The 19,327-nt window shown below is 44.9% G+C and overlaps 1 long non-coding RNA gene across 1 annotated transcript in view; it reads right to left on the reverse strand.

Moving 5' to 3' along the window:
• Window positions 1-18,092: 18,092 nt before the first annotated feature.
• The window catches only part of LOC112947877, a 1,594-nt gene continuing 359 nt past the window's right edge, over window positions 18,093-19,327 (reverse strand). Inside the window, exons 2-4 of the long non-coding RNA XR_003249489.1 lie at window positions 18,997-19,101; window positions 18,351-18,501; window positions 18,093-18,256 (exon numbers count right to left, since the gene is read on the reverse strand). This is a non-coding gene — a long non-coding RNA (uncharacterized LOC112947877). The remainder of the gene's footprint in view (window positions 18,257-18,350; window positions 18,502-18,996; window positions 19,102-19,327) is intronic.

Below are 19,327 nucleotides of genomic sequence, written 5' to 3' on the forward strand. Positions count from 1 at the left end.
ATTGGCACAGAAATGATGGCCATTCCAGTTCGACTTCGCACAGGTTTCTCTGATAACATAACTGATTTTCTAATTCGAAGAAAAGTCCAGATGCTCTGGAGTTCAGTAAAGCAAGTGCCACGTGAGAGTTCATTAGCTGAAATGGAAAAGGTGAAGGCTGATAACAGAATGGTAGGAGAGCAAGGGAAGTGAATAAATAGAGATGACAGTGAGCTGTGCTGACCAATTTTATTCAATATTTTTATCAATGAACTTACCACAAAAAGCATACTAATGAAATTTGCCAAGGACCCAAATTTAGGATATATCAGCAACAGGGAAGATGACTGGAATGCCAGACAGAAAGAATTAGAGTAACAGAAACAGAATGAAATTTGGTATCATAAAATGTTAGGTCCTAATGGACTAATAAAAAAGAATGGCTGTAAAACGGGAAGCAGAAGCAACTGGAAAGAAGAATATGTGCACAGTATTTGAATGTGGGATGACAACAAGGTGCTACCTGTGAAGGAAACAAAAAGACATAATTGTTCCCTCAAAAGCATGGAAGAAATGCATGGGGGAAGTGTCCAGGACACTAAGAGATCTGATTATAATATTGCCTGTAATTTTGCTCAAATGAAGAGGCACTGGGGAGGCTCAGCTTACTTCTGCTAATAAACAAAACAGGAGAATAGACGGAAGCCCATCAGTGTCTATAAACATCTCATAGTGATAAATGCCAAAAAGGAAAAAGATCTTCTGTTTGCATGAAAACAGAAGATGCTGGCACAAGAATACAGGAGTTTGAACTTGCCCTGAACAATCTCATAACTGCATGTTGGTGTTAAGGTCTGACTGTCAGAGGAGCTGTGTTCTAAGAGGATGGGCCTCCTTACAGTGGACTCAATCTCAAATCTCAAACATTGGGAGCTTGCCGAGGTTCTAAAAGGGACTACGTGACGCTCCACCTGCGTCAACAGGGAGCAGAATTTGGTCCCGTCCAGGTCCTCTCTAACTTTGAGTGCTCGTAACTTCAGCGGAGACCTGGTGAGGCCCCTGTCCTCAAACCAATGTATTATTTCAGCTCTCTTGAGAAGGTTTGCAGTGTTTCACACTGGTGCAAGCACGGAGAAGAGGTTCTGCCTCCTGCCTTCTCCAGTGCTGCTGCGTGGCTTGGATTCGCTTCCTGGGGCACGCAGCCGTCGAGGAGAGGCTGGGAATGGTGCCCCAGCCTTGTCCATGGTGCCGTGCACCCTTGGCATGCGCTCCTGCGTGTGGGGCTACGTCAGCACGTGCTCTGTAATCCCCCTCTGTCTCTCTAGATGGCTGAGGAGCCTATCACAGGAGCTGCTAGTGTTCCTGGCACACGGCAAACATCTCTGCCAGAACTCAGAAATTATTCTGTCTTTCCTACCTGTTCACAGCAGCTACTATTCAACTTGAGAAAGCATGTACAAATACAGAACAAGCAAAAAAGCAAGCAGCACAGTATTGTTTAGTGCAAAACCAGGGCAATTCTGGGGGAAAACTCTGCTAATTTTGCCCAACACCTAAGGACCTATAGCTTCACTCAAAGCTCAACGTGGGGTCTGAGATTTCGTTTTCTCATAGCACAAGAACCAGCATTAACCTGCCACGTAGCTGATGAAAACAGCTTTGACGGGCTGCAATAGCAGACACTTCTGCATGATCCCTGACTCCCTCCGAGTTCCTAAGGACCAGCAGCACACTTGAATCTTACCCTTTATATTGTTTGTATTGCTCCACCACTGGGACACTTTCAAGTGCTTCTATCTCAGTGCTCACAAGCAACAGGAGCCAGTGCTGGTGCAGCTCCTGTAGGTCTGCTGACATTGATGTAAGACAGAGGGACAAGAAACAGTATAAAGAGCTAAAAATAAATCCAAATAGGCTTAAGTCAGAGACCTTTTTCCAAAGATGTCCTTGCTTTCAGACTCATTTTTATTTTGAGGCTTTTTTTTTTTTTTTTTAAACTCACATAAGTGAAGGGAAATCTGATAAATGAGAAGAGAAATGCTCCAAGTTCTGCTAAGGATATATTGGGGTCAGGCTTCCTGCTGCACCTGTATTTCTGCTTTTGCCTACATTGCAGACCAGACTCTGAGCAATTCTAACTTCTTTCCCAATAAAAATGAAAGTAGATCCCTATTTTTAAGGCAGAGATGAGCGTTCTCGGTGTAATCGGCGTGTCTGAGCGGCAGCTTCTCCGAATCCGCCCTCCTCACCGTGAGTCACCAGTTGCTCCGCGGGAGGAAGGATGGGCGCCTGTTCCCGTCGCCATGGCAACGTGCGGCCTGGCCTCCACCGTCTCCATCACTGTCTCCGCCGCCCCCTCCGTGTCAGGCGGCCGGGCCCCGCACACAACAGTGGTCCCCTGGGAACCCTGCGGGTTATTTCCCCCAGGGACACAGGACACAAAGCAGGACATTAAAATCTCTTTGCATGGCCAGCGGATCTGTGTTCGCCTTGCAAACGCCACGTGCTACAGCGCCCATTTGTGTTTCCCCATGAGAAGGAAGCACCTTCTCAGGGCTTCGCTCCACACTGCCTGGCTCTGTTTTGTCAGGAGGAGCCTTCACTCTTCGCTCTCACCGCTTCCCCACCAAGCCCTGTCCTCTGCAAACGTTCTCACGGAGGCCAGGCCGCAGCCGACGCATCCTGAGGCCAATCCAGGGCAAGGCCGCTCTGCTCTTTGCTGGGAGATGCCCTTGCCGAGCACTGCCCTCTGCGGTGGAGACTCCTCTGACTGCTCCATGTGCTTAAACCTAGCGCACTCAGAAAGTATCTGTTTGCTCTTTGTGTCTGGGAAAAGCTAGGAATTCTAGTGCTAACATTTCCAAATGGCAAAAGATGAATTGCAAATAGCTGGCATTGAAAATGCTTGATAAACACATGGCTGAAATCCACTTCTCCTTCACACCCACTAAGCCTGAACCCCACATTAACCATATGCTTTTACAGATTAAGTTTAATTCTGTATGTAGTTTATAATTGGGTTTGTTAAAATGTAGCTGTAATAACCTACAGTTCAATAAAATTTAACTTAAAGTAGAAAAGGAAAATATATTCAAACAGAACTGGGGAATCTGCAAGTACTTGAAGCATTCAGGAGATGGAGTATGTGCTGGATATCACTAAACACTTCATGCAAGTATTTTGTACCAGCAATATTTTCCTAAGCATCACACTAATTGTTTATTGCTGGCACTTATTGACACTTCTATACTTAAAATTTTATAAGCTCTGTGGTTAGTATAATAGAAAATTACATGTATGCACTGCAGATGTTCTCTCCAAGGCCATAAATTAAAGCCTGGTACAATTTTACATTCGCTAATGGCTTCAAGGGCGACAGAATTACGAACGAGGGCCTTATTTAGAAAGCGACCTCCTGAAAACGCTGGTCCTTTTGACTTGCATTGAAACGTCCTGCTTTGAACACTGGACACTCACAGAATAAAAGAAATCTGTGCTCCACAGAGCCTTCCACACTAACCCAGCAATAAGCAGCCTAAATATAATAGATAAATCACACCTGTAGAGCCCAACACACTGGCAGCCATCACCGTCATTTATTAATAATTTTCTTAGTGCAACTCCTCGGGACTCAGCCCTGCTCACACCATGGGCAAGACTTTCTGACCTGCTGAATTCTGCAGGCAAAGCCTGTTCTCGCCTCCCCACTCCCCTTCCCCAAAGCCGGTTTGCTCATTTTCTGGAGGAATATTTTTCTACTGAAAATGAAGAGTAATGGAAACCGAAAACTTTTGGGAGACACGACCAATGCTATCAAGTCTTTAACCTCCTCAATTTCTTGCCAGCTCTCATCTTCATGAGCTGAGAAGTGTCAGGATCCTGGAAACCAAGACTGCAGCCTCATCCAAATCTTCTGAGCTCTGAGCTCCTTACCAGCCCACCAGGCAAAGGGCCAAAGCTCAGAGCTGCAAAGAGAAATCGGTCAATTGTTTTCAAACACTTCGAGTCCCCTTAGAGGAGACTTTTGTCTCCAGGAAATTGAATTCCAATTGAATTCCATTTAATTCCAGTGCAGAAAGATTTAGCTTTTTTTCTCTTTGTGCATGGAAATCTCAATACTTTAAGATATTTTATCATATAAATGAGGAGACTGTCTTTTAGCTCTCTGCTCACCATGGAAAGTAGGCAACAGCAGACCATTCGGCTGAGTACTGTATACACACATGTAAGGAAAGCCCTTCCTTCTGCCAGGGCAGAACATCTTCCAGTACCTATGGATTCTGCCTTTGAATAAAGCCAGTGCTGACACATCAGCCTTTCAAGAATTCACTTAGAATATTTTCACACTAGTGATTTTGCCCAGAATGTGCACTCTGCCTTTTCTCCCTAGTTACACAATCTTGTCTACATTAAGCAATGAGTAATTCACCTAGGATGACATCCTCAGTATAGCAGCACTCCTGACAACATCAGGACAGATTCGTGCCTTTGCAATCAATTTAAGTTCATTCTGAATTCACTTTCAAATGCAGCTGTTCCATGCACATAACAATCTTATTTATTCAGTATTTCTGGAGGCCCTGGGAAACATTTCATTGCAGGGTGATTAATGCCACTAGGCAAAACCTCGATAAATCCATTTTGCTCCATTCGTACCAGCAGCTGGACAGGATAATCTGCTCTGTTATCTTTCCAACTCTTTAAAACAGGAAGCTGGGATGAGGAAAGCACCCCGACTCAGTTACTGTTTGATACCCCGCTAGTATTTCTTATAGTATTTCTGTTAAAAGAGCGTAAGAAGCTCCAGTCCATGATGGGGATGCTACTGTTAGCCAGGGTATGAAGACAACAAAAAGGGAGGTGGAGGGAGGTATCCACGCGTGCCAGGATATTGCTGAATACTTCCAGGAGAGGAGAGGTGGGGCTGTGCGCCGCCCGCTCCTGAGATGACAGAGCCAGACACCTAAAAGGCCTTTTGATGTGATGAGGAATGAGATGTGGGTAAAGCTGAATCAGAAAGAATGACCAAACCCCAGACTATTTATTTAGCATTGCTACTTTAAAAAATTGCTTGGACACGCTGTCAAAACCGATCCGGGGAAAAACTGTCTCAAGCACTCCTGAAATTGGCTAAGTGGCAAGATCAACTGCCATCAAGGAGAAGCTTTCCAACCATGGGAAGTATTTAGGAATAAAATAAATGAATGAGAGCCCCTTAGGGCTCTTCTATACAGCAGTCCTTGTATCTAGACTGCTTCAGGTACCTCTAGTACAGGGATTCTGTCACTGGGAGATCCGTAAGCTCGACTGGGGGTTTCAGTCTGCCTGGTGTCCATTGCTGCCTGTTCCTCGAGGCCCTTCTCAGGACCCCGGAGTCTGTATTTCTGCCCAGGTGCAGCACAGGAACGGCGGCTCCCTCACACACACAGCCTGTGGTTCTGCGGGCAGCACCGGGTGACCCAGCAGCCTGCGGCTCCGCGGCTTCGTTTTGTCAGCTCTAATCCAGCTCAGAGCTGCAATGGCCAAGAACAGTGGCTGCTTGAACAACAGTCTTGACCCCCCGCTGTGCAGCACCCGCATCCCACTGAACCACCAACTGCTGAAGCGTTTCCTACGTAAACTCAACTGGCAAAGGGAAAAAGTGCTTCTAGTTCCCCACTCATTAATCGGAAGCGCTAAACCTCATAGAAATTACATGTTTTCAAGATTTATTCTAAAATTTTCCTTGCAAAAGTGGTATTTTTTCCTGATGCTACTGCTGAGAGACGAACACTCGCTGGTAGGACAGTGAAATTGTTGCCTCGAGACAAATTGGCATTCGTCATTCAAGCAGAAAAATAAATTAAGTGCAACATTTAGGCATTCTGCATTGCGCTGTTAAAAAACAACAAAAGGAAAACAAATGTTATGTCTCCTATCATCCGTAGAAACTGAATAAATGGGTAAAATGTCCTACCGCTCCTTATGCAGTCATATTGCTCACTAGGTACTGAAAATAGGAAGGCTTTAATACTTTTTGTTGGAACTAGCAAATCTCTTTGCATGTTTTGGACAGGATTTACAAAAGCCACATATGATAAGTAATTGTATCAGTCTATTAATATTTCAATTTTGTAATATAAAAACAGAGTGAAAGCCATTTTATTACTATTGAAAATTATTAAAGATTATTATGTTTTTTTGCATCAGTCTGATGTGCTATTATGATGTGTCAAGAATGTCCTTCATCCTAAAGGATCTGAGAGCACTTACTATGTGTTTACAAACTCACAAGGCAAATTAAGACAGGGATCATTTCACATACGAATAGCAAGAGACCATGTTTGCAATGAAGAGGGTTGATTTTGCACTACCCTCCAGCATTGCAGGACAGAAAAAGAAAAATTTACAGGAACCTAGTAAAGTTCCCTGCTGCAGTATTTGTCACTAGTGCCACAGCGTATGAACATTTATTCTGTGTCCCTTGTGCCCCATGAGGTACGGATATTATTGCTAGGGGACGTTTTGCAGCATAGAAAGGTGTTTAGAAAGTCTTATAATATGAAACGCTTAGAAAAGTGCATTTAGCCAACAGTACAGACAGTTTTATTCCATCTACCTACACCGATTTTCAATCACCATCATTCTGTCAGCTCAATTAACATGCTCTAAGTTTCCCTCAAAGCCCAGCCTGCATTAACTTGATTAATCTTGGCTCGTTTGGAACTTTTGCTGGCCTTCCCCTCAGCCTCCTCTGCTGACCACCAGGCGGGACATGAAGGACCGTTTCCTCGCACACTTACTGCTCAGCCCTGCAGGTAGCTCTGTGGGAACCCACCAGGTATTTCTCATCACAGCCAGACCTCCCCCTTCCACCTTCTCCATTATGTGCCTCCTCGCCAGGGCTCTGGCCCAGCCGTGGGCAGCAGCCAGGCTGACTCCTCCAGCCCTGCTGGGTCTGTGCCGTTCACAAGCAGCCAAGATGTTTGCTGCAGTAGCTATGAAAACAGCTCCTAATAACCCATTCCCTTTCAAATTTTACCTATTACTCTTCTGTCATCATACCACAAGTGAAAGAGTCATTGGACTAGTTTGGGTTATAAGTATGATATTTGGAGCACGCCCAGCACCCACTCATTTTATTCTGGGTGCACAGACACATCCTTCCCAAAAAGGGGCCCAGCAATTGGTACAGACCATACACTGCTTCCTATTTCCAAGCCTTTCAGACAACACAGGCTGAAACGCATAACCCTCAATGCCCTGCAAGCCCTAAGAAAGCCAGAGCACTGACACATCCTACTTGTGGGTGAAATGAGTTTGTTAGCACGATGTTTTATCCTGGAAAGTTGTGAGAGGAAAATTTTCAGAGCAACCAGAGGCCTGGAGCCTTCCACCCGCAGCCTTTAGCTGGGAGTAACCAACTTACCTGCTTCCACATGCTGGGAGTTACCAGCTTACCTGGCCAGGGACCTTTGCTTCTGCATGGCTAAGGCCTGGGCACATTGAACACGACTCTGTTACACGGAGCCTCTCTAGAAGCACAAGGGGCAGAGCAAGGTTTAAGCTCCAGCTGCAGCCCTATAGGAAACGCGCCATGCTGTTTTACAGGAGCTCTATACATTTCTGTGCGGTGAATGACAAAATATTTGGTTGATGAATCATTTGAGTAGTTTCCTTTGCATGCAAATCTGACCTTTATAATGAAGACTACTGTACTGAAAATGTTCTGCAAAAGCAAAATACTGTACAGCCAACAGCTGTTATTCCAAAGATGCGTGTGGGCATGTGTATAAATTGGGCATAGTAATTCATCTGACCTAAATATTTCTTGATCTGTGATATAAAATATATTTTTGCTGTCTGATTTGCCAAATTCTTCCTGCCTTAATGAAACACAGCTTGTTAACAAAAGTATAGAAGTTGTGTAACCTTTATGTTTGATGTTGTAACTAATTGCTATTCTTTAATAGTCTATATGTCATTTGTCACACAGCAAACTCTAGACACTGAAGACAGATGGGCCACCAGATGGACTTTGGGAAGGACTGGTTAAAATGTCAGTGATAAGCTAAGAGAATGGAGTGCATGAGACCGAGGAGACTGTTGAGCCCGGAAGCCTGTCTACAGAAGTGGCTTTCGCATTATTCACATTGGGTAGCGGGCACCTCAGCCATGCTGTTCTCATATTTTGTTTTGAGACTTTTCAAGTCAAGCATTCACAGCTTTTTCTTGTTCATTTTTCTCACCTAAATGCCTATTTTGTGACAATTTTTTCACCGGCGACCCTGGGTTGTAGAGGTGATCACTTCAGCCACCAAGGAAGGAACTATAGGCACACTCAGTCCTCCGACTGGCACCAGTTCCGAGTTCGGAATAAAGTAGCTGCCTTCCATGGATCTCGCCATCAGAATGTCGTTAATCCAATGGAAAAGTCTTCTCTGGGATCAGGGCCTTAGACATTAGACACATACTTCCCATTAAACCAGCAGCTGGAAGCAAGGTAGGAGAGGCTAGGAAAGACTCGAGGCAGAAGCTCTGCTGCAAAGAGCAAAACGGGGTTTGGTGAGCCCCACATTTCATGTGGTCCCTCCGCCACTGCTGGAGGACGGTGGGTTTTCTTCCTGGGGAAAATATCAAAACCATCATACAATAGATAATTATAAGAACCATTATCAGAGCACCATCAATTCCTCAGCAATGCCATATGGCCGGCCCATCCACCACTTTGTGAGAGTGGTTTTTATGGGCTCAAGCAAAAATAATTTGACAAAGAAACATTAAAATCACGTTCTTCACTGAGTTACTAGATAAGAAATAGCTGCTACGAGTAGTGCCATACAAGGAGATCAGGGACGGAAAACACTTTATGGGAAATGTGGGAATTGAGAGTCGTTCTCCCTTTCATTGTAATTTGAAACAATCCCCAGGATTAAACAAGTACTTCATGGGGCTTCGGGGGTTCAGCTTCCACGTGGTGCATTTACACCGTGTACAAACCACTCCTTGCATTCTGTGTCCTTGTCACCGTAAAACTGCAGTGCTAGTTTTTATAGTGTTAGAGCCACTTCATATGTCAGGTTTTAGTGCCATGCAAAAAAACAGAAAATGAAAGGGGAAATTCTCATCTGTTCAGAATTTCAGGATTTTAGAGCTTAACATCGGTCTGCAAAGTTGTGGAAGTTGACACCCATGCCTTTAGCTCCTTGCACATTGCACTATATCTTGCATTGTCTTCCTACAAGGAAACTGAGAAGTTTTATTATGGTGACACTATAACAAAAGGAAATTACGTCATTCTGCAAAAAAGAGAAATATTAAACTGTACATAAGCTTCTGTGCCATTCTTTAATATCTTTGTTTTACCTGCTCACAATAGTCAATTTGGCTCCATCCAAATCTTTATCAGATTCTCAAAGATTATCTACAGAAGTTACTAACTGATAATATTCAAAATGAGCTAAGCAAATTCACCACTTGCTACTTTGCAAGTCTGAAGAGTTGAAACCAGATCTACAGGATTTTGCAGCAGCATAGACTATAATATCCACTAAATATAGCCCCTTGCTATTAGCTTCTCCACTACAAAAAGCTCTGGCATCTCACATCGTTCTAAATTACATGGAGAATGCAAGAAATTGCACAACTTTCAATCTGTAAATCAGAGAGCCATCCTAGGGAAACTAATCGGATTTGAACATGACTCATGAGTTTGGTGTGAAGTTCTTAATTGCTATTTTGAAGTGTCATATTTTTTTGAAGCTGAGAAGAAATTAAAACCTTAAGTCATTACATAACCAAAAAATCTTCTGAAAAAAATATCCAGGGAAAGTTTAATATGGCCTGCAGTTTGATATAGCCATGAAGACATGGCTGTAGTTTAAAACGCAAAACAAACAAAATTTTAAAATCACAACAAGAAATTTACAGTAAGAACAGCAATGTGGATTTATAGTAAAAAAACAATGACAGTGCAGAGTGGAACTGTGAATATGGTAGTAAATAACAATTTTAGCAGTTCAAAATGAAAACTTGTAGAATCAGACTGAAATTTCATGGCTGTAAGATTCCGGGTTTCTCTTTATACATTCAGACTTTCCAAGGAGCTCAGTTTAAACAACAGGAACCTCTCCCTGCCCTCCCCACTGCACCTTCAAGGTTCAGGGCTTTAAAGCTAAATTACTGCTCACAGAAATATTTGGAATTGCACATTAAACCTGGGAAGATCTATTGGATACTAATTTTGGCTTTAAAGATCTCCCTCAACACACTGAAGTTCCTGGTCCTCAGGAACGTTCCATCACAGGACAAACCATCGTGTCCCCAAAAACGGAGCAGAAGGAATCAGGGAAACTCAGCAATATTGCCCTCTGCAATGAATCAGAGGCACATCTAGCTAAGCGAGGCCACGCACTCCGGATGTGGAGAAGGAAGATGAGACATGAGACATATCCTACATATTCCCAATGTCACACGCAGCCAAGAGCCGCAGGGAGCAGTGGTCGTGGCTTATGGCTCTGAAGAGCAAATTTCAGCACACAGCACTGGCATCATCTCAGCTAAGGTCTCTCCAGCAACCTGGGGAACAACATGCTGGGAGTCTCTCCATGGTTCTGATGCAGCAAAGATGCTAAGACAGACTGAAATCCCATAAGACCATCCGCAAACCACATGGGTCCGGGTGATGCAGCCAAAAAACCTCTGTGGCTGCTGAATCTAGGTCCATAATGAGAGAATTCATCAGAATTAGCCACGTGAACATGCTGAGGAATGGATATACTTAATAGCGTGTTTTGTAAAAGTCCTCTGATGTTTGATAACATCTCTAAAAATGTACAGGATTTTAGGCTGTGTCCCTAAAAATAGCATCAACTGCATAGCTATCTTTTGCATTAGTGATAGGATTAAAATATGATAATTCCATGGAGATCCCTTCATTTGCATTTAGTCTAATTCTCAGAATGGAAATTGAGTAAGGTTTCTACAAAGCCTGACAGAAAGCTGCTCCTTGGACAGGGAAATCTTAAAATGGACTGGGAGAAGAAACAGCAACCCTGTCTTTAGAAACGTCAGTTAATATTAATTCTTACGAGTTAGGACATTACAGTGGTACGACCCGGGCTGAAGGCTGCAGGAAACCTTCTTGGTTGGGAATGTGGCCTCAGGCAGTGTGGGAATGCACAACCTTGTGCACCTGAACAGCCAAGGCAGGAAAAGCAGCACGAAGAAATGGGAAGGCAAAGACCAACTCTCCAAACCCATCCTGCAAGGCTGCAGCAGCCAAACGGGGGCAATTAAAGCGTCGTCCTTCTGCTTGGTCCTGGGAGGCTTTGCAGTCTGCTGGAGGAAATGTTTCTGCACTGGACCCCGAGGACTGAAGGCCACCAATTGCTGATCACTCTCTTCCTGAACCCGCTATACAGTACGTCTCGTATGGCAATGAGCTCCAGATTTAATTATGTTGTGTGCATAAAGAGTGCTTCCTTTTATGATGATAGCCGATCACATCATTGTTCATTTCTTTGTCCAGGGTATTGTGGGAAACAGTAAATAACCCCTAATCACCTCCTCCCATTCACCTCTTCTCTATTCACCCCTTCTCCTATTCACTTTCTTCATATGTGATATCAGATCTTTCTTTTTCAGATAGCTATTACTTTAAAGTTAAACTGTCATTATTGCTCAAGGTGAGAGCATTTTTTTGAAGTTTTGTCATGCAAGAAACATTCACGAGGATTTTTAATATCCTCTGCAAGATTGCCTTGGCATATATTTGTTATTCACACATTTTGACTTTTAATAAAATGGCTAAACTAGCCCATCTGCATAACAGATACAGCCAGGTTTCAGCTTTCATTCATTATTAACAGATATAACTCTCAGTTATGTATGAGAAGTTATTCTTATCCACTTGTGCATATTTCTCTTCAACTTTTCTATTTAAAAAAAACACTAAATAGTCATAAAAAAATTAGATGTGCTCAAGAATTTTAATGCCTTTTCAAAAAAAAAAAAAAGAAAGATATTTTGAATGTTTATGCACATATATTAACATGCTCTTGATCTTATATTTGTTCTTCTGGTGTATCTCCTTATTTATACTCCAGGATTAGGAAAAGATTAGATAAGATTAGATGATTTCTGTTAGTACTGAGACTTTGATCACTCATAACAGTTGCCATTTCAACAATATGTATGTGCTGGATTCCCCCACCCACTGTGCAAGTCACTAGAGGACAGAACAAGCTGCTAACTGGCACATAGCAAATTTTACATGATTTTTTTTAATAGTAATATCAGATTTGCAATTCACATAACTCAGCAGAAATCGCTTGAAGTCACTGAATCCATGTCAGTTTTAAACAAGTGACATTTGGACTCTAAGTCTCTTGACTGATGTTTAAATACAGGCAGTATATTGTAATGAGGAGGGTTGATTTTTAAGTCCTTGCTAAGATGCATGCTGAGGAGCTGCAAAATATGGTCAGATAATTGTGCCTGTGCAGCCCAGGGGTCCTGGGGGAGCCTGTAGTGGCTGTCTCCATAAATGAGATTATCTAAGTTCCTTTTAGCGTCTCAATAAATATTCATCCCCCAGCCAATTTCCTGGACTCTTTTCCTAAAAATCAAGTGAGAAGACATGAGGGTGCCCATATTGGTGCAACCAGGTCAAAACCCCATTTTTAAAAGTAGCCAAGAGGGACTGTTAAGTGAACAGAAATACATGTTGGATCCTTCCTAGAAGTATTATCCCAATTTCCAAGCATTTTGAGACCTGGGACTCTCTGAGCTGACTTAACCCCGGATTGGTGGGAAGCAGCTACTCAGTGGGCAAGAGTTTGTCCGAGCACAGGGAAGCTTTTCCTGAGGCAAGTCGGCGTGGGATTCACATGCCCCTGGGAATGTGACGGTAATTGCTCATGCAGTGGACTCTGTGAAAACACCAAAGGTCTGGGGGGGCAAGGGGCAAGAAGGCACGAGTGGTACTGAGGGAGCCTGGCCTGGCTTTGTGTCTGCTGGAAGTCTTTACAGAAATTAATATTAACTGGAAAAGGAAGGGGAAGCACAGCTCCCAGGGCAAAGATGGGGATGGGACACTGAGGAACCTCCATCCTTCCCTTAAGGGCTCCTTTGCAGCCAGCAGGAAAGGCAGCGAGATCTCCACAGAACATCTGAACAGGCTGCATGATCCAAGCCCTCTTTTTGGACTCCTGCTACCTAAGTCCAACCTGTCAGTGCTGAGGAGGCCCTACAGAGATGAGTCTTTGTAGTCCTAAGGGATCAATCCATTCCTCAGAACTGTTTCCCTAGAAACTGACACTCGGTAGGGATAAAAGGAGGTGAAATCAGGAAATACTTTGTGAGACAGAGGCTTCCTGAGGAAGGGAGGGAGGAAAGAGGCTTCTCGAACGTGTTGGACTCGCCAGGGACAAGGACGGGTGGGACCGGAGCCCTGGGCCCGTCCCGCAAGCGGCCTTGGGCTCGTTAAGGTCCTCCCTCTGTCCAAGGCACGAGGGAGGCAGGTGCCCCGCTCACCTGCACGCTCATGCTGAGCACGGGCTATTAGTTACAGGCAATTATTCTGATCATTAAGGATTCTCATCAGCACAACTTTGTATTATGCTACAGATACAAGAGAGACACAATCACAGGACCAGTCACCTTCCCGTTTTCAAGGAGACTCATAATATATTTGGGAAGCATTAAATACCAACCTTCAGCTACTTTGTTCAATGGCTAAAACACACGGGTTTTGCTTGGGAGATGTTTTACTTAGAGATGCAAGCAGGAAACCTTGCAAAACTTTAAATCAATATTATAATTACATTTCTTTTTCTATAAACAAGGGAATAAGCTTCTCGGGAAAATAGTTTGCAGCACAAACACTACCAGAGATGAAAGTGAGATTCTTGGCTGTAAACAGACCCTTTTTGGGCAGTCCTTTAAAAATACCTTTAGTTATGAAACTGATTTACCCAACTATATCTTTCCAGCACTAGATCCAGCACCTGCAGTTGCTGCACGCTGCAGAGCATAAAAGCAAGGCAGGAGGCAATCCCTTGCCGAACAGCTACTGAAGGACTAGTTGGAGGTTATAAGCATGTCCTGAGAGGGGACACAACACGGGGCAGAGCTGCCCAGCGCCGCGAGCTCCCCGCTGCGCAGACCTGCCCGGGGGCAGCTGCCCTGCGCCAGCCGCACATCCCACTGGTGACGTGCTTGAGACAGGGCCCAGAGAGGCTTTGCTGCGGAAGACACAAGGGACAGTGACGAACGCCACATGTTTTAAGCTCCCGCCCAGGTCGCGCTCGGGGGCAGGGAAGGAAGGGCAGGCTGGAAACCCGGCGTGACGGACACCGACTGTGTCAGAGCCGCCCTCCCACACAGGCTCCCGTCCCTTCCCCGTCCATTGCATTTTCAGAAGCTTCCCTTCTAGTGTTTGAAAGGAATGAAAGGCCAGGCCAATTCCCTCGCTAAATCACTCTGGCGAGATGGCTGCTCTGCTGTTCACGTGTGTCCCGGCCCGCTGCCGTTTCCACGCAGGTGTGGCTGAGCCGCTCCTGTGCCCAGGCTCATTAGTGGTCCCAGCTCCCGGCACACGACGAGGTCCCGCCGGCCGGGCACTTTGGGAGCGTTCACGGCAGGAGGGGAGCGGCCAACGAGCAAGAAACACAGATCCATGCAGCGTCTGGCACCAGCGCTCTTGTCCAACTCAGCAAAAACCCAATGGGGAGAGGTTTCCATGTGGCAGCCTTTCTCCTCCAGCTCTGGGGCACATTCCCACCCGCCTTCCCCATCCTGGGCTCTCTCCCTTGCCCCGTCCCTATTCTGCACCTCAGGCGGGCGCTCTGAGGGGCTCAGTTTAAGCACACAAAAACAGGCATTTTTTCTGGCTGCTGGGCTGGGTTCTGCTGCAGGAGCCTACAGGGCAGAGCCCTCTGCAGTCTGAAACACCCCAAAATGGAAGTTTCTGACTCAAAACGTCCAGTTCTCTCCCAGCACTCCGGTGCTTGTCCCCCTACTCCCGCTTGCAGGATCATGTGCCTTTTGAGTTTAGCCTTAGTCTTACATTAGTCCACTACTAGTCTTATTAGTACCTGGTGAAACATCTGAGCCTCTGTTTTCCTTCGCTGCCATAATAATGTGACCGTACTACACATATCAGGTATCTATGTATTTAAATCTATGTATTTAAATCATCCAAAAAATGAAAGAAACTGCTCCCTGGATTCAGTCCTTTGCAACAAATCCAAACCTTGCTCAGATCTCCTTGCTGATATCTAGTTACACTAACTACCATGGCTCACGTCAATATAAAAAAAGCACAAAATGAGGAAAAGCAGGTAAAAACATTTGTGTCTGTCTCCATTGATCGTGACCAGATGCCCTCAGAATAATATCTGAATCATAAAACAAAAGACCTGAATTGCATCCCAGTTGTTCACTGTGCAGCAAACATTAAACTGCACCAGTGAATTTACAGCCCATGATATAACCCAACTATCACCTGCTACGAACAGTTTAAGAGTTCCCTGGGATCGCGTAGGTGTCTTTACGTGGCACATTTAGCAGCCTCATCCTAGCAAGGATGAGAGAAGCCTGTCATGAAATCTTGTGTTATAGTCAATGGGCACAGGAAACATTAGACACAAAGCAGACCCTTGGGCAAAGATTCAGTTGAGAAGATACTGCTGGGTTAGACCAACCTGAGGATATTAAATGCACAATATGCAGGTAGAATTAGTTCATATTTGGTCATTAAGAAGAACTGCTGACACACTTCCCCATTCAGGGAAAAAAACTCACCCAAAATACAGCCAAAAGTGCTTATGAGATTGCAGCACTGACGCATGGCTTGAGTACATCCCGACTCCACCTTCGCTCCATATGCATTTCCCCTTTCACAACCACAGGCAATCCTGGCACTGCTTTGCAGTCCTATTTGCTTAAACACCCTCAGCAAAAGCAGGAGAACCAGTCTTGTAAAAGGGCTTTCTCCGCAGGTCTCCCAAGGATTTCCCACTCTCTCCAAGTTCTTGGGAAAGCAGATTGCAAAACCACCCCAAGCCTTGGGAAAGCCCTGTCTCACATTCCCTGCTGGATATTCTTTAGCTGAGATATCATGCATAATTGTGCAAACACTCTGGCTTCTGTGCTGAAGACTGTTGCCTGATGTAGGGGAGCTGAAGAAAATACACATTTATCCTATGGGAAGGGCTGCAAGGAGGCACCCAGGCTGTTCAGCTGCCTCTGCTAGCGGGGAACAACTGGAAAAGGACAGACAGTGAAAGTAGAAATTGCCTCATCTGTCTGCTAAGCTATTCTTCATCCTCCCAGCAAGCTGGGGACAAACTGGGATACCCCAGGGGAGCAGACAGTGGGATCCTGTGTGCTTGGCCCTGGTCTCTATGTCTTTGATACCTGCATTTTCACCAGCCAGAGACAAACGACTCCCACACGGATGTTGCAGGGACTCGGTAGCTATTTTTTCAGCGGGGCCAGAGCCACAGTTTAACTTACTGTCTAACAGACTGTTCTTAATCAGGAAGCGAGGCAGGGGGAAGCTCCGAGGGGAGCGCGGGGGCAAGGGGGCGGCAGTGCCGAGCGGGGCGCAGGGCACAGCGCAGCCGGGGGCACCAAACCACAGCCCTGGCTGCCGGGGGAGGCCCCTCTGGTGCTGAAGTCACTCTGTGCACGGGCTGCAACCAAGGGGACTTTACAGCAACTGCAGCCTCCCCGCGGAGCCGTGGACCCATCGGGAGCAGCGTTTCAAAATCCCCCTCAGTGCCGGGCTCCCGTTTGCCCGATGCATACAGCGAATCCCGCTACGTCCCCTTGCTGCTCTGGCCCATCCCAGCCCCTCTCTTTCTGCAAGCCCCAGGAGGCTGGCTCTCCTCTCCCTCCCTTTCCCCCTTCCTTCTCTTTTAATTCATTTCTAGAACCCAACAGAATGTCACCGCTGATGTGATTCCTCTAATCAAATTCTTCTGTTAATACAAATCAGCTTACTATTTCTCAGACTCTTTTAAAATAGGAATACCGAATATTTTATAGATCTATTCCCACATGCTAAAACCGATTTCAGCAGTGACTGTCAGTTTGAAAAATTAGCCTTACTTACTGTTCTCTGGGTATTGGCAAGGAAAGCTGACGGGAGCATCATGAGCCACCATCCCGGGGGCTCTATGATTAAGCTCCTGAGTTCACGTCAGAGCAGATGAAAGGATTAAAAGGCTTAAATCTTCTTCTTCTTTTTTTTTTTTTTTCTTCCTAACGAACTAACTTTAAATATTTGACAATTCTTAGAAAGCTATTGAGTTTATAAATCTGCTTTGTTTTAATGATGATTTAAGAAAAAAAAATCCAGAGCGATCTATTTCTATATAATTTTCTATCAGATTTCTGTGCTTTATCCAAAGTGATCACCTACCTACTTGGTGGAAAGTTTTAACAGGGCCTAAAAAGTTAGAAGAAATTAAAATTGAAATCAGCATCTCCAAGTTTGCTAAAAAGAAAGTCTTTAAAAATAAAAATCATTTAGCTGCATATTGTTTGCTTGTAGGCCAAAAGGAGATAAAAGCATCTAAATTAAAGAGTTGTGAGAAATATTTCTCTCCTGGGCATTCTCAACTTCCACTTTTTTTGTCATGCTCTATAAGTGATTTAACAAGTTACACAGCTGGGGATGGGACTGTCCATCCTGTCCGGCAAGTGCAGCCATTTCCTTCCGTCTTGCACTGGTGACCTGGAAGGTGCCTCTTTCTCCTGTGGTGAGGGCACTTATTAAAGGCATCTGTGGCCATATAGGTTAGGATCTAAACCGAATCCTCCTACAAATCTGTGGAAAGCCTCAAATTTTCATGACTATGAGACTGGAGACTCCCAGTGCAGCCTCAGACCCCGCTGCTGGGATAAGGACACTTGGTCACTCCAGGAGACAGACACTGGTACCTCGGTGCCACCAAGCATAAAAAATAACCATAACCCTGTTGAACGGTATTTTCTACACAAACAAAACTGCCCATTTGTGTCATTTTTATGGGGGAGTAGGGAGAGGGACGTCTATGAGAAGCTCATTTTTATGAAAGATGGTTTCATTTGTAAATACAATTACATAATAAAGCACAGCATATAATGAATCTGAGGCCCAAATTCCCCCTTATCACGGTGCTCTTATCAAAGTGGAGGCTCCACCAACCAGATGTCTCTGTGCTGCTAAAGGAAGGCAACAGGGCAGCCATTCTCCGGCCTTGAAAAGGAATTTGAGCAGGAAAACTTGAGTTGATGGTGGTTTGCACTGGGATAGAATAAAAAGGAAAACATGTCACAAAGGTGTTTGCTGGGAAACATCCCTAAGAATGTGTCCAAAATGCATCAATTTAGACACAGACCTGCTTTCCTTGGGTCTTTCACAAATCAAACAAACAAAGCCAGTGGAAAGTTTGCCACCCACAAGGGATGTTCTCCTCTCTGTACCCGCTCAGCCCCTGGCTGGACAAGGGAGATTCTTCCCATCACCTTCAGTCCTGTCTCGAGTCCATTCTGGACAAAATGCAGAACGAGGGACAAGAAAAATTACAGCAGGAGCAGCCAGGCTTTGAAAGAAGCAGCATCATTCATTATGTGAGACATAGTGCTTTTTTCTCACATAATTACTTTTCTTTCATAGTTTTTCTTCTTTTCAATAAAACAAAGGATATGTATTCAGCCGAAGAAATTAGATTTCATTTAATAACATACTTTGGGCTTGATTCACTGTTCAAAGAGGAAAGAAAAGAGACGGGGGGCAGAAAGAGCAGCTGTTTGCAGGGCTGGCACACGGGCAAAGCCCAGGGACAACAAGCACACACAGGGTGCCAGCCCTGCCATGCTGGGAGCTCCAAATCCCGGAGGAAGCTGCGTGCCATCCCCGGGGACATGGGGGGAGCCTTCCTGGCCAGCACTGCAAATGTCCCTGCTCTGGGCAGCAAGGGCAGCGCACGGGATCTGGGGGTCAGTGGGGATGATGCCGCGTCCCAGCAGGAAAGCTGCACTTACTTGAATGGATGTGAAACTGGGAGCGCACTGAGAGTTCCTCCAAGGGTCATTCATGGGCATCATCTTTACGTAAGAAACAGCATTTCGGTAATGCAGTGTGTTTGCCTAAATGTTATGAGCTAATCAGAATTAAAGGAAGAAGAGATGCATACCTCAGAAATATTTGTGAATAAAGCAATTGGGGACAAAGCATGGAAAAAACTGCAAGAAAGCCAGCTTAGTGGTCAAGTCATCTCAGGCACCCTTAGAGTTGGGCTATAATAAAGGGGCCAGAAAAACTCAAGGAAAGAAAAAAAAAATGGAAAAATGAATTAACTGTACATATTGTCCA

The sequence above is a fragment of the Nothoprocta perdicaria genome, unplaced genomic scaffold (genome assembly GCF_003342845.1).
Source record: "Nothoprocta perdicaria isolate Ctin4 unplaced genomic scaffold, notPer1 scaffold_25, whole genome shotgun sequence".
Classification (NCBI taxonomy): domain Eukaryota; kingdom Metazoa; phylum Chordata; class Aves; order Tinamiformes; family Tinamidae; genus Nothoprocta; species Nothoprocta perdicaria.